At 33.0% G+C, this 13,875-nt stretch overlaps 1 long non-coding RNA gene across 4 annotated transcripts in view; it reads left to right on the plus strand.

Moving 5' to 3' along the window:
* The window catches only part of LOC127106046 (uncharacterized), a 145,521-nt gene that overhangs the window by 127,747 nt on the left and 3,899 nt on the right, over positions 1 to 13,875 (plus strand). For 3 of the 4 annotated variants that reach the window (XR_007795257.1, XR_007795256.1, XR_007795255.1), the window contains 2 exons: positions 1,676 to 1,817; positions 12,471 to 12,934. This is a non-coding gene — a long non-coding RNA (uncharacterized LOC127106046). The remainder of the gene's footprint in view (positions 1 to 1,675; positions 1,818 to 12,470; positions 12,935 to 13,875) is intronic. The other variant, XR_007795258.1, reaches the window with a different exon arrangement.

Raw genomic sequence — 13,875 nt, forward strand, 5'->3', positions numbered from 1 at the left:
GTTCTTTTTCCTTTTTCAAAGACTTTCCATAAAGGTCAATGTCAATCTTTTATGCTTATAACATCATGTGTTGTTATAATTTCGACTTTTTGTTTACTCTAAAATGTTACTCTTTTTATTTCCCAAGATTATTTTGAAGTGATAACAAACTTGTTCGTCGGAGTGTTTGTAGGAAGGTATGTACGCTCTAGTCATGAATAGATCAAAATGAGTCTTGAGGTCATTACAGGTAATATTCTTCTATTGCTTCTTTTCATTTGGTTTTTACAATAAATGTAAAGTGATTGTTTTGTTACAAGTAGTAAATATTGCAAATTCATAACAAATATTGAGCAGTTTCTCGCATTTTCTTTTTTATATTATACTGGTTAGAGTTGTATTGTGTTTTGATTTCACTATTTCTTTTGGTCATATTTGATAGGGAGAGCCAGCCGTTGAGGTTACAAATGAAGGTGTTGATGCTGCACGGCATACAATTGGTACATCTTTGGAGGTCATGTTCAAACTTAGGAAGGTTCTCAACCCCAAGAGTGTGAGCAAACCAACATCACTAGCTAAAGATTATTTTGAGAATAACATCCATCGAATAAATTTCATATGAAAGACCTTGGTAAACTCCTATATTTTTTGGGTATTGAGCTGGTCCAATCTAAAGATGATATGATAACTTCTCCGGGGAAATATGTTATGGATACTTTTGAAGAAACAAGTCTGTAGAAAGTGCACTCATAGAAAGTAAGTCCCTTTAACTTGTTGGTGTCATCCAAAGGTAACTAGAAATACTATTTTTGGTTTGGTAGGACTTTCTAAATGTATGTTGTTCTTTTTCCTTTTTCAAACACTTCCCATAAAGGTCATTTTCACTCTTTTATGCTTATAACGTCATGTGTTGTTATAATTTCGTCTTATTTGATTTACTCTAAAATGTTACTCTTTTTATTTCCCAAGATTCTTTTGAAGTGATAACTAACTTGTTCGTCGGAGTGTTTGTAGGAAGGTATGTACGCTCTTGTCATGAATAGATCAAAATGAGTCTTGAGGTCATTACAGCTAATATTCTTCTATTGCTTCTTTTCATTTGGTTTTTACAATAAATACAAAGTGATTGTTTTGTTACAAGTACTAAATGTTGCACAAATCCATAACAAATATTGAGCAGTTTCTCGCATTTTCTTATTTATATTATACTGGTAAGGGTTGTATTATGTTTTGATTTCACTGTTTCTTTTGGTCATATTTGATAGGGAGAGCCAGCCGTTGAGGTTACAAATGAAGGTGTTGATGTTGTAGGGAACACAATTGGTACATCTTTGGAGGTCGTGTTCAAACTTAGGAAGGTTCTCAACCCCAAGAGTGTGATCAAACCAACATCACTAGCTAAAGATTATTTTGAGAATAACATCTATCGAATAAATTTCAGACGAAAGACCTTGGTAAACTCCTATATTTTTTGGGTATTGAGGTAGTCCAATCTAAAGATGATATGGTAATTTCTCCGGGGAAATATGCTATGGATACTTTTGAAGAAACAAGTTTGTAGATAATGCATTCATAGAAAGTAAGTGACTTTAACTTGTTGGTATCATCCAAAGGTAACTAGAAATACTAAGTTTGGTTTGGTAGGACTTTCTAATTGTATGTTTTCTTTATCCTTTTTCAAAGACTTCCCATAAAGGTCAATGTCACTCTTTTATGCTTATAACATCATGTGTTGTTATAACTTCGTCTTTTTGTTTACTCTAAAATGTTACTCTTTTTATTTCCCAAGATTATTTTGAAGTGATAACTAACTTGTTCGTCGGAGTGTTTGTAGGAAGGTATGTACGCTCTAGTCATGAATAGATCAAAATGAGTCTTGAGGTCATTACAGGTAATATTCTTCTATTGCTTCTTTTCATTTGGTTTTTACAATAAATGTAAAGTGATTGTTTTGTTACAAGTAGTAAATACTGCACAAATCCATAACAAATATTTAGCAGTTTCTCGCATTTTCTTTTTTATATTATACTGGTTAGAGTTGTATTGTGTTTTGATTTCACTGTTTCTTTTGGTCATATTTGATAGGGAGAGCCAGCCGTTGAGGTTACAAATGAAGGTGTTGATGCTGCAGGGCATACAATTGGTACATCTTTGGAGGTCGTGTTCAAACTTAGGAAGGTTCTCAACCCCAAGAGTGTGATCAAACCAACATCACTAGCTAAAGATTATTTTGAGAATAACATCTATCGAATAAATTTCAGACGAAAGACCTTGGTAAACTCCTATATTTTTTGGGTATTGAGGTAGTCCAATCTAAAGATGATATGGTAATTTCTCCGGGGAAATATGCTATGGATACTTTTGAAGAAACAAGTTTGTAGATAATGCATTCATAGAAAGTAAGTGACTTTAACTTGTTGGTATCATCCAAAGGTAACTAGAAATACTAAGTTTGGTTTGGTAGGACTTTCTAATTGTATGTTGTTCTTTTATCCTTTTTCAAAGACTTCCCATAAAGGTCAATGTCACTCTTTTATGCTTATAACATCATGTGTTGTTATAACTTCGTCTTTTTGTTTACTCTAGAATGTTACTCTTTTTATTTCCCAAGATTATTTTGAAGTGATAACTAACTTGTTCGTCGGAGTGTTTGTAGGAAGGTATGTACGCTCTAGTCATGAATAGATCAAAATGAGTCTTGAGGTCATTACAGGTAATATTCTTCTATTGCTTCTTTTCATTTGGTTTTTACAATAAATGCAAAGTGATTGTTTTGTTACAAGTAGTAAATATTGCACAAATCCATAACAAATATTAGCCGTTTCTCGCATTTTCTTTTTTACATTATACTGGTACGGGTTGTATTGTGTTTTGATTTCACTGTTTCTATTGGTCATATTTGATAGGGAGAGCCAGCCGTTGAGGTTACAAATGAAGGTGTTGATGCTGCAGGGCATACAATTGGTTTATCTTTGGAGGTCGTGTTCAAATATAGGAAGGTTCTCAACCCCAAGAGTGTGATCAAACCAACATCACTAGCTAAAGATTATTTTGAGAACAACATCTATCGAATAAATTTAGAACGAAAGACCTTGGTAAACTCCTATATTTTTTTGGTATTGAGCTGGTCCAATCTAAAGATGATATGATAATTTCTCCAGGGAAATATGTTATGGATACTTTGGAAGAAACAAGTCTGTAGATAGTGCATTCATAGAAACTAAGTCCCTTTAACTTGTTGGTGTCATCCAAAGGTAACTAGAAATACTATGTTTGGTTTGGTAGGACTTTCTAACTGTATGTTGTTCTTTTTCCTTTTTCAAAGACTTTCCATAAAGGTCATTGTCACTCTTTTATGCTTATAACATCATGTGTTATTATAATTTTATGTTTTTGTTTACTCTAAAATGTTACTCTTTTTATTTCCCAAGATTATTTTGAAGTGATAACTAACTTGTTCGTGGGAATGTTTGTAGGAAGGTATGTACGCTCTTGTCATGAATAGATCAAAATGAATCTTTTGGTCATTACAGGTAATGTTCTTCTATTGCTTCTTTTCATTTGGTTTTTACAATAATGCAAAGTATTTGTTTTGTTACAAGTAGTAAATACTGCACAAATCCATAACAAATATTGGGCAGTTTCTCGCATTTTCTTTTTTATATTATACTGGTAAGGGTTGTATTGTGTTTTGATTTCACTATTTCTTTTGGTCATATTTGATAGGGAGAGCCAGCCGTTGAGGTTACAAATGAAGGTGTTGATGCTGCAGGGCATACAATTGGTACATCTTTGGAGGTCGTGTTCAAACTTAGGAAGGTTCTCAACCCCAAGAGTGTGATCAAACCAACATCACTAGCTAAAGATTATTTTGAGAATAACATCTATCGAATAAATTTCAGACGAAAGACCTTGGTAAACTTCTATATTTTTTGGGTATTGAGCTGGTCCAATCTAAAGATGATATGATAATTTCTCCGGGGAAATATGTTATGGATACTTTTGAAGAAACAAGTCTGTAGATAATGCATTCATAGAAAGTAAGTAACTTTAACTTGTAGGTGTCATCCAAAGGTAACTAGAAATACTATGTTTGGTTTGGTAGGACTTTTAACTGTATGTTGTTCTTTTTCCTTTTTCAAAGACTTCCCATAGAGGTCAATGTCACTCTTTTATGCTTATAACATCATGTGTTGTTATAATTTCGTCTTTTTTTTTACTCTAAAATGTTACTCTTTTTATTTTCCAAGATTATTTTGAAGTAATAACTAACTTGTTTGTCAGAGTGTTTGTAGGAAGGTATGTACGCTCTTGTCATGAATAGATCAAAATGAGTCTTGAGGTCATTACAGGTAGTGTTCTTCCATTGCTTCTTTTCATTTGGTTTTTACAATGCAAAGTGATTGTTTTGTTACAAGTAGTAAATGCTGCACAAATCCATAACAAATATTTAGCAGTTTCTCGCATTTTCTTTTTATATTATACTGGTAAGGGTTGTATTGTGTTTTGATTTCACTGTTTCTTTTGGTCATATTTGATAGGGAGAGCCAGCCGTTGAGGTTACAAATGAAGGTGTTGATGTTGTAAGACATACAATTGGTACATCTTTGGAGGTCGTGTTCAAACTTAGGAAGGTTCTCAACCCCAAGAGTGTGATCAAACCAACATCACTAGCTAAAGATTATTTTGAGAATAACATCTATCGAATAAATTTCAGACGAAAGACCTTGGTAAACTTCTATATTTTTTGGGTATTGAGTTGGTCCAATCTAAAGATGATATGATAATTTCTCCGGGGAAATATGTTATGGATACTTTGGAAGAAACAAGTCTGTAGATAATGCATTCATAGAAAGTAAGTCCCTTTAACTTGTTGGTGTCATCCAAAGGTAACTAGAAATACTATGTTTGGTTTGGTAGGACTTTTTTGTTGTATGTTGTTCTTTTTCCTTTTTCAAAGACTTTCCATAAAGGTCAATGTCAATCTTTTATGCTTATAACATCATGTGTTGTTATAATTTCGACTTTTTGTTTACTCTAAAATGTTACTCTTTTTATTTCCCAAGATTATTTTGAAGTGATAACAAACTTGATCGTCGGAGTGTTTGTAGGAAGGTATGTACGCTCTAGTCATGAATAGATCAAAATGAGTCTTGAGGTCATTACAGGTAATATTCTTCTATTGCTTCTTTTCATTTGGTTTTTACAATAAATGTAAAGTGATTGTTTTGTTACAAGTAGTAAATACTGCAAAATCATAACAAATATTGAGCAGTTTCTCGCATTTTCTTTTTTATATTATACTGGTTAGAGTTGTATTGTGTTTTGATTTCACTATTTCTTTTGGTCATATTTGATAGGGAGAGCCAGCCGTTGAGGTTACAAATGAAGGTGTTGATGCTGCACGGCATACAATTGGTACATCTTTGGAGGTCGTGTTCAAACTTAGGAAGGTTATCAACCCCAAGAGTGTGAGCAAACCAACATCACTAGCTAAAGATTATTTTGAGAATAACATCCATCGAATAAATTTCATATGAAAGACCTTGGTAAACTCCTATATTTTTTGGGTATTGAGCTGGTCCAATCTAAAGATGATATGATAACTTCTCCGGGGAAATATGTTATGGATACTTTTGAAGAAACAAGTCTGTAGAAAGTGCACTCATAGAAAGTAAGTCCCTTTAACTTGTTGGTGTCATCCAAAGGTAACTAGAAATACTATTTTTGGTTTGGTAGGACTTTCTAAATGTATGTTGTTCTTTTTCCTTTTTCAAACATTTCCCATAAAGGTCATTGTCACTCTTTTATGCTTATAACATCATGTGTTGTTATAATTTCGTCTTATTTGATTTACTCTAAAATGTTACTCTTTTTATTTCCCAAGATTCTTTTGAAGTGATAACTAACTTGTTCGTCGGAGTGTTTGTAGGAAGGTATGTACGCTCTTGTCATGAATAGATCAAAATGAGTCTTGAGGTCATTACAGCTAATATTCTTCTATTGCTTCTTTTCATTTGGTTTTTACAATAAATACAAAGTGATTGTTTTGTTACAAGTACTAAATGTTGCACAAATCCATAACAAATATTGAGCAGTTTCTCGCATTTTCTTATTTATATTATACTGGTAAGGGTTGTATTATGTTTTGATTTCACTGTTTCTTTTGGTCATATTTGATAGGGAGAGCCAGCCGTTGAGGTTACAAATGAAGGTGTTGATGCTGCAGGGCATACAATTGGTACATCTTTGGAGGTCGTGTTCAAACTTAGGAAGGTTCTCAACCCCAAGAGTGTGATCAAACCAACATCACTAGCTAAAGATTATTTTGAGAATAACATCTATCGAATAAATTTTAGACGAAAGACCTTGGTAAACTCCTATATTTTTTGGGTATTGAGGTAGTCCAATCTAAAGATGATATGGTAATTTCTCCGGGGAAATATGCTATGGATACTTATGAAGAAACAAGTCTGTAGATAATGCATTCATAGAAAGTAAGTGACTTTAACTTGTTGGTATCATCCAAAGGTAACTAGAAATACTAAGTTTGGTTTGGTAGGACTTTCTAATTGTATGTTCTTCTTTTATCCTTTTTCAAAGACTTTCCATAAAGGTCAATGTCACTCTTTTATGCTTATAACATCATGTGTTGTTATAACTTCGTCTTTTTGTTTACTCTAGAATGTTACTCTTTTTATTTCCCAAGATTATTTTGAAGTGATAACTAACTTGATCGTCAGAGTGTTTGTAGGAAGGTATGTACGCTCTAGTCATGAATAGATCAAAATGAGTCTTGAGGTCATTACAGGTAATATTCTTCTATTGCTTCTTTTCATTTGGTTTTTACAATAAATGTAAAGTGATTGTTTTGTTACAAGTAGTAAATACTGCAAATTCATAACAAATATTGAGCAGTTTCTCGCATTTTCTTTTTATATTATACTGGTTAGAGTTGTATTGTGTTTTGATTTCACTGTTTCTTTTGGTCATATTTGATAGGGAGAGCCAGCCGTTGAGGTTACAAATGAAGGTGTTGATGCTGCAGGGCATACAATTGGTACATCTTTGGAGGTCGTGTTCAAACTTAGGAAGGTTCTCAACCCCAAGAGTGTGATCAAACCAACATCACTAGCTAAAGATTATTTTGAGAATAACATCTATCGAATAAATTTTAGACGAAAGACCTTGGTAAACTCCTATATTTTTTGGGTATTGAGGTAGTCCAATCTAAAGATGATATGGTAATTTCTCCGAGGAAATATGCTATTCATACTTATGAAGAAACAAGTTTGTAGATAATGCATTCATAGAAAGTAAGTGACTTTAACTTGTTGGTATCATCCAAAGGTAACTAGAAATACTAAGTTTGGTTTGGTAGGACTTTCTAATTGTATGTTCTTCTTTTATCCTTTTTCAAAGACTTCCCATAAAGGTCAATGTCACTCTTTTATGCTTATAACATTATGTGTTGTTATAACTTCGTCTTTTTGTTTACTCTAGAATGTTACTCTTTTTATTTCCCAAGATTATTTTGAAGTGATAACTAACTTGATCGTCAGAGTGTTTGTAGGAAGGTATGTACGCTCTAGTCATGAATAGATCAAAATGAGTCTTGAGGTCATTACAGGTAATATTCTTCTATTGCTTCTTTTCATTTGGTTTTTACAATAAATGTAAAGTGATTGTTTTGTTACAAGTAGTAAATACTGCAAATTCATAACAAATACTGAGCAGTTTCTCGCATTTTCTTTTTTATATTATACTGGTTAGAGTTGTATTGTGTTTTGATTTCACTGTTTCTTTTGGTCATATTTGATAGGGAGAGCCAGCCGTTGAGGTTACAAATGAAGGTGTTGATGCTGCAGGGCATACAATTGGTACATCTTTGGAGGTCGTGTTCAAACTTAGGAAGGTTCTCAACCCCAAGAGTGTGATCAAACCAACATCACTAGCTAAAGATTATTTTGAGAATAACATCTATCGAATAAATTTTAGACGAAAGACCTTGGTAAACTCCTATATTTTTGGGTATTGAGGTAGTCCAATCTAAAGATGATATGGTAATTTCTCCGGGAAATATGCTATGGATACTTTGAAGAAACAAGTTTGTAGATAATGCATTCATAGAAAGTAAGGACTTTAACTTGTTGGTGTCATCCAAAGGTAACTAGAAATACTATGTTTGGTTTGGTAGGACTTTTTTGCTGTATGTTGTTCTTTTTCCTTTTTCAAAGACTTTCCATAAAGGTCAATGTCAATCTTTTATGCTTATAACATCATGTGTTGTTATAATTTCGACTTTTTGTTTACTCTAAAATGTTACTCTTTTTATTTCCCAAGATTATTTTGAAGTGATAACTAACTTGTTCGTCGGAGTGTTTGTAGGAAGGTATGTACGCTCTAGTCATGAATAGATCAAAATGAGTCTTGAGGTCATTACAGGTAATATTCTTCTATTGCTTCTTTTCATTTGGTTTTTACAATAAATGTAAAGTGATTGTTTTGTTACAAGTAGTAAATACTGCAAATTCATAACAAATATTGAGCAGTTTCTCGCATTTTCTTTTTTATATTATACTGGTTAGAGTTGTATTGTGTTTTGATTTCACTGTTTCTTTTGGTCATATTTGATAGGGAGAGCCAGCCGTTGAGGTTACAAATGAAGGTGTTGATGCTGCAGGGCATACAATTGGTACATCTTTGGAGGTCGTGTTCAAACTTAGGAAGGTTCTCAACCCCAAGAGTGTGATCAAACCAACATCACTAGCTAAAGATTATTTTGAGAATAACATCTATCGAATAAATTTCAGACGAAAGACCTTGGTAAACTCCTATATTTTTTGGGTATTGAGGCTGGTCCAATCTAAAGATGATATGGTAATTTCTCCGGGGAAATATGCTATGGATACTTTGAAGAAACAAGTCTGTAGATAATGCATTCATAGAAAGTAAGTCCCTTTAACTTGTTGGTGTCATCCAAAGGTAACTAGAAATACTATTTTTGGTTTGGTAGGACTTTCTAAATTGTATGTTGTTCTTTTTCCTTTTTCAAAGACTTCCCATAAAGGTCAATGTCACTCTTTTATGCTTATAACATCATGTGTTGTTATAATTTCGTCTTTTTGTTTACTCTAAAATGTTACTCTTTTTATTTCCCAAGATTATTTTGAAGTGATAACTAACTTGTTCGTCGGAGTGTTTGTAGGAAGGTATGTACGCTCTTGTCATGAATAGATCAAAATGAGTCTTGAGGTCATTACAGGTAATATTCTTCTATTGCTTCTTTTCATTTGGTTTTTACAATAAATGTAAAGTGATTGTTTTGTTACAAGTAGTAAATACTGCAAATCCATAACAAATATTGAGCAGTTTCTCGCATTTTCTTTTTTATATTATACTGGTTAGGGTTGTATTGTGTTTTGATTTCACTGTTTCTTTTGGTCATATTTGATAGGGAGAGCCAGCCGTTGAGGTTACAAATGAAGGTGTTGATGCTGCAGGGCATACAATTGGTACATCTTTGGAGGTCGTGTTCAAACTTAGGAAGGTTCTCAACCCCAAGAGTGTGATCAAACCAACATCACTAGCTAAAGATTATTTTGAGAATAACATCTATCGAATAAATTTTAGACGAAAGACCTTGGTAAACTCCTATATTTTTTGGGTATTGAGGTAGTCCAATCTAAAGATGATATGGTAATTTCTCCGGGGAAATATGCTATGGATACTTATGAAGAAACAAGTCTGTAGATAATGCATTCATAGAAAGTAAGTGACTTTAACTTGTTGGTATCATCCAAAGGTAACTAGAAATACTAAGTTTGGTTTGGTAGGACTTTCTAATTGTATGTTCTTCTTTTATCCTTTTTCAAAGACTTCCCATAAAGGTCAATGTCACTCTTTTATGCTTATAACATTATGTGTTGTTATAACTTCGTCTTTTTGTTTACTCTAGAATGTTACTCTTTTTATTTCCCAAGATTATTTTGAAGTGATAACTAACTTGATCGTCAGAGTGTTTGTAGGAAGGTATGTACACTCTAGTCATGAATAGATCAAAATGAGTCTTGAGGTCATTACAGGTAATATTCTTCTATTGCTTCTTTTCATTTGGTTTTTACAATAAATGTAAAGTGATTGTTTTGTTACAAGTAGTAAATACTGCAAATTCATAACAAATACTGAGCAGTTTCTCGCATTTTCTTTTTTATATTATACTGGTTAGAGTTGTATTGTGTTTTGATTTCACTGTTTCTTTTGGTCATATTTGATAGGGAGAGCCAGCCGTTGAGGTTACAAATGAAGGTGTTGATGCTGCAGGGCATACAATTGGTACATCTTTGGAGGTCGTGTTCAAACTTAGGAAGGTTCTCAACCCCAAGAGTGTGATCAAACCAACATCACTAGCTAAAGATTATTTTGAGAATAACATCTATCGAATAAATTTTAGACGAAAGACCTTGGTAAACTCCTATATTTTTTGGGTATTGAGGTAGTCCAATCTAAAGATGATATGGTAATTTCTCCGAGGAAATATGCTATTCATACTTATGAAGAAACAAGTTTGTAGATAATGCATTCATAGAAAGTAAGTGACTTTAACTTGTTGGTATCATCCAAAGGTAACTAGAAATACTATTTTGGTTTGGTAGGACTTTCTAATTGTATGTTCTTCTTTTATCCTTTTTCAAAGACTTCCCATAAAGGTCAATGTCACTCTTTTATGCTTATAACATCATGTGTTGTTATAACTTCGTCTTTTTGTTTACTCTAGAATGTTACTCTTTTTATTTCCCAAGATTATTTTGAAGTGATAACTAACTTGATCGTCAGAGTGTTTGTAGGAAGGTATGTACGCTCTAGTCATGAATAGATCAAAATGAGTCTTGAGGTCATTACAGGTAATATTCTTCTATTGCTTCTTTTCATTTGGTTTTTACAATAAATGTAAAGTGATTGTTTTGTTACAAGTAGTAAATACTGCAAATTCATAACAAATACTGAGCAGTTTCTCGCATTTTCTTTTTTATATTATACTGGTTAGAGTTGTATTGTGTTTTGATTTCACTGTTTCTTTTGGTCATATTTGATAGGGAGAGCCAGCCGTTGAGGTTACAAATGAAGGTGTTGATGCTGCAGGGCATACAATTGGTACATCTTTGGAGGTCGTGTTCAAACTTAGGAAGGTTCTCAACCCCAAGAGTGTGATCAAACCAACATCACTAGCTAAAGATTATTTTGAGAATAACATCTATCGAATAAATTTCAGACGAAAGACCTTGGTAAACTCCTATATTTTTTGGGTATTGAGTAGTCCAATCTAAAGATGATATGGTAATTTCTCCGGGGAAATATGCTATGGATACTTTTGAAGAAACAAGTTTGTAGATAATGCATTCATAGAAAGTAAGTCCCTTTAACTTGTTGGTGTCATCCAAAGGTAACTAGAAATACTATTTTTGGTTTGGTAGGACTTTCTAATTGTATGTTCTTCTTTTATCCTTTTTCAAAGACTTCCCATAAAGGTCAATGTCACTCTTTTATGCTTATAACATTATGTGTTGTTATAACTTCGTCTTTTTGTTTACTCTAGAATGTTACTCTTTTTATTTCCCAAGATTATTTTGAAGTGATAACTAACTTGATCGTCAGAGTGTTTGTAGGAAGGTATGTACGCTCTAGTCATGAATAGATCAAAATGAGTCTTGAGGTCATTACAGGTAATATTCTTCTATTGCTTCTTTTCATTTGGTTTTTACAATAAATGTAAAGTGATTGTTTTGTTACAAGTAGTAAATACTGCAAATTCATAACAAATACTGAGCAGTTTCTCGCATTTTCTTTTTTATATTATACTGGTTAGAGTTGTATTGTGTTTTGATTTCACTGTTTCTTTTGGTCATATTTGATAGGGAGAGCCAGCCGTTGAGGTTACAAATGAAGGTGTTGATGCTGCAGGGCATACAATTGGTACATCTTTGGAGGTCGTGTTCAAACTTAGGAAGGTTCTCAACCCCAAGAGTGTGATCAAACCAACATCACTAGCTAAAGATTATTTTGAGAATAACATCTATCGAATAAATTTCAGACGAAAGACCTTGGTAAACTCCTATATTTTTTGGGTATTGAGCTGGTCCAATCTAAAGATGATATGGTAATTTCTCCGGGGAAATATGTTATGGATACTTTGGAAGAAACAAGTCTGTAGATAGTGCATTCATAGAAAGTAAGTCCCTTTAACTTGTTGGTGTCATCCAAAGGTAACTAGAAATACTATTTTTGGTTTGGTAGGACTTTCTAAATGTATGTTGTTCTTTTTCCTTTTTCAAAGACTTCCCATAAAGGTCAATGTCACTCTTTTATGCTTATAACATCATGTGTTGTTATAATTTCGTCTTATTTGATTTACTCTAAAATGTTACTCTTTTTATTTCCCAAGATTCTTTTGAAGTGATAACTAACTTGTTCGTCGGAGTGTTTGTAGGAAGGTATGTACGCTCTTGTCATGAATAGATCAAAATGAGTCTTGAGGTCATTACAGGTAATGTTCTTCTATTGCTTCTTTTCATTTGGTTTTTACAATAAATGCAAAGTGATTGTTTTGTTACAAGTAGTAAATACTGCACAAATCCATAACAAATATTGAGCAGTTTCTCGCATTTTCTTTTTATATTATACTGGTAAGGGTTGTATTGTGTTTTGATTTCACTGTTTCTTTTGGTCATATTTGATAGGGAGAGCCAGCCGTTGAGGTTACAAATGAAGGTGTTGATGCTGCAGGGCATACAATTGGTACATCTTTGGAGGTCGTGTTCAAACTTAGGAAGGTTCTCAACCCCAAGAGTGTGATCAAACCAACATCACTAGCTAAAGATTATTTTGAGAATAACATCTATCGAATAAATTTCAGACGAAAGACCTTGGTAAACTCCTATATTTTTTGGGTATTGAGGTAGTCCAATCTAAAGATGATATGGTAATTTCTCCGGGGAAATATGCTATGGATACTTTTGAAGAAACAAGTTTGTAGATAATGCATTCATAGAAAGTAAGTGACTTTAACTTGTTGGTATCATCCAAAGGTAACTAGAAATACTAAGTTTGGTTTGGTAGGACTTTCTAATTGTATGTTCTTCTTTTATCCTTTTTCAAAGACTTCCCATAAAGGTCAATGTCACTCTTTTATGCTTATAACATCATGTGTTGTTATAACTTCGTCTTTTTGTTTACTCTAGAATGTTACTCTTTTTATTTCCCAAGATTATTTTGAAGTGATAACTAACTTGTTCGTCAGAGTGTTTGTAGGAAGGTATGTACGCTCTAGTAATGAATAGATCAAAATGAGTCTTGAGGTCATTACAGGTAATATTCTTCTATTGCTTCTTTTCATTTGGTTTTTACAATAAATGTAAAGTGATTGTTTTGTTACAAGTAGTAAATACTGCAAATTCATAACAAATACTGAGCAGTTTCTCGCATTTTCTTTTTTATATTATACTGGTTAGAGTTGTATTGTGTTTTGATTTCACTATTTCTTTTGGTCATATTTGATAGGGAGAGCCAGCCGTTGAGGTTACAAATGAAGGTGTTGATGCTGCAGGGCATACAATTGGTACATCTTTGGAGGTCGTGTTCAAACTTAGGAAGGTTCTCAACCCCAAGAGTGTGAGCAAACCAACATCACTAGCTAAAGATTATTTTGAGAATAACATCCATCGAATAAATTTCATACGAAAGACCTTGGTAAACTCCTATATTTTTTGGGTATTGAGCTGGTCCAATCTAAAGATGATATGATAATTTCTCCGGGGAAATATGTTATGGATACTTTGGAAGAAACAAGTCTGTAGATAGTGCATTCATAGAAAGTAAGTCCCTTTAACTTGTTGGTGT

The sequence above is a fragment of the Lathyrus oleraceus genome, chromosome 7, assembly GCF_024323335.1.
Source record: "Lathyrus oleraceus cultivar Zhongwan6 chromosome 7, CAAS_Psat_ZW6_1.0, whole genome shotgun sequence".
Classification (NCBI taxonomy): domain Eukaryota; kingdom Viridiplantae; phylum Streptophyta; class Magnoliopsida; order Fabales; family Fabaceae; genus Lathyrus; species Lathyrus oleraceus.